Genomic DNA, 1,632 nt, shown 5'->3' on the forward strand with positions numbered 1-1,632 from the left:
ACTTAACAGTGGTTACAGGGGCAAATTTTATAGTCTCGACAGTCACTGTCCTGTTTTCTCGTCTAGACGTAATGGATGGGCACTGGGAATAGTAAAAAGCTGCGTGACGGTGATACGCCTCTTGTCAAGGTGTAGCTGGGCCAGTGATCCGTCGAGCTCCGCGCAGCCAGGCAAAGGGGTGAGAGGCCGAGCCTGTGTCATGATGCCTCAGTTACAGGGTGAAAGGGCCACACACAACGCCATGGACAGGTGTGGTCGTGTTCCAGTGAACCTTTATCTGTGGACAAGGAATCTGTGCAAATTGAGTTTCATTCAGTTTCCAAGTGTCGTGGACTAGACTTTTGCTCCCATCCCCACCGGTTAAAAACAGTACAGCCATTCTTAGCTCACGTCATTGTAGAAAAATGACAGGCAGGCCCCAGATTTGGCCTGTGAACTGCAGTTGGCCAAGCCCCAGGAGCGTCAGCCAAACCTAAAGCAAGGGACGTTCTATGAAAAACAATTGCCTGGACTCTTCAAAAATGTCAGTTTCGTGAAATACAAAGGTCTGAGAACTGCTCCAGATTAAAGGATCCTAAAGAGATAACAATGGCTGGAGGTGACACGTGATCTTGGATTTTCTTTTGCTGAAATGGATGTCAGTTTGACAGTTGGTGAAATTGCAATGAGATCGATCCATGGGTTAGAGCAGAGTGTTGTATCAATGTGTTAACTTCCTGATTTTGATAATTGTATTGTGGTTATGGAAGGGAATTCCATACTTTCAGGATATGCATACTTAAGTGTTTACAGAAAAAGAACATCGTGCCTGCAACTCACTACTACGTGGTTTGGGAAACAAGCATGTAATACATGGGCTGTAGACACCCAGTATATGAGTGTATATAAACTATAAATAAATGCACGCAGTGGGAGAGGGACAGCGCCATTGTAGTGAGACAGTATCATTTGTGGTGGTCCAGGTGATCTAGAGCAGAGCATCTGCAAAGTCTTTGTTCTTTCCTGCTTATCTTTATTATTTTTTACACTTTTTTGGCCATGCTGTGTATATGTGGCTTGCAGGACCTCATTTCCCAGGCCAGGGATTGAACCTGGGCCCTTAGCACTGAAAAGCGTGGAGTCCTAACCACTGGACCACCAGGGAATTCCCTCTTTGTTTTATTCTCGCAACTTTTCTGTAAATCTTAAATTATGTCAATAAAAACAATTTTAAGACAAAGCAGAGGATGGATCATTCTCTTCTGTTTTATGTGTCTGCAGATAGCTATTGCAAAACTGCCGTCCACAAAAGGTCCCATTTATCTTTCTCACCGGCGGTGAATGGCAATGCCCGTTTCCCCACATCCACACTGACATTGAGTATTATTCATCTTTTGAGTCTTTGACATTGTGATAAATTGAAAATATATCTCATTTGTTTTATTGGACATTTCTTTTTGTTACAGTTGGGGCTGAGCACATTTTCTTGTGTGTACTAGCCATGTCTATTTTTTCCTTTTGTGTGAGTAGGAAGCGAAGGGAACCCAGACCCTGGGCCCTTGTGTTTTACTTGTTAACAGTTACTTGTTTGTTTATGTGGCTGAACCAGGTCTCGGTTGCAGCCTGTGGACTCTCGTTGCACCATTTGGACTC

At 43.9% G+C, this 1,632-nt stretch overlaps 1 non-coding gene across 1 annotated transcript; it reads right to left on the reverse strand.

Annotated features, from left to right (window-relative positions):
* Positions 1–1,070: 1,070 nt before the first annotated feature.
* TRNAE-UUC lies at positions 1,071–1,144 on the reverse strand. Its single transcript has one exon. It is a non-coding gene; the product is annotated as a tRNA-Glu (tRNA).
* Positions 1,145–1,632: the final 488 nt, after the last annotated feature.

Source organism: Oryx dammah, unplaced genomic scaffold (assembly GCF_014754425.2).
Source record: "Oryx dammah isolate SB20612 unplaced genomic scaffold, SCBI_Odam_1.1 HiC_scaffold_27, whole genome shotgun sequence".
Taxonomy (NCBI): domain Eukaryota; kingdom Metazoa; phylum Chordata; class Mammalia; order Artiodactyla; family Bovidae; genus Oryx; species Oryx dammah.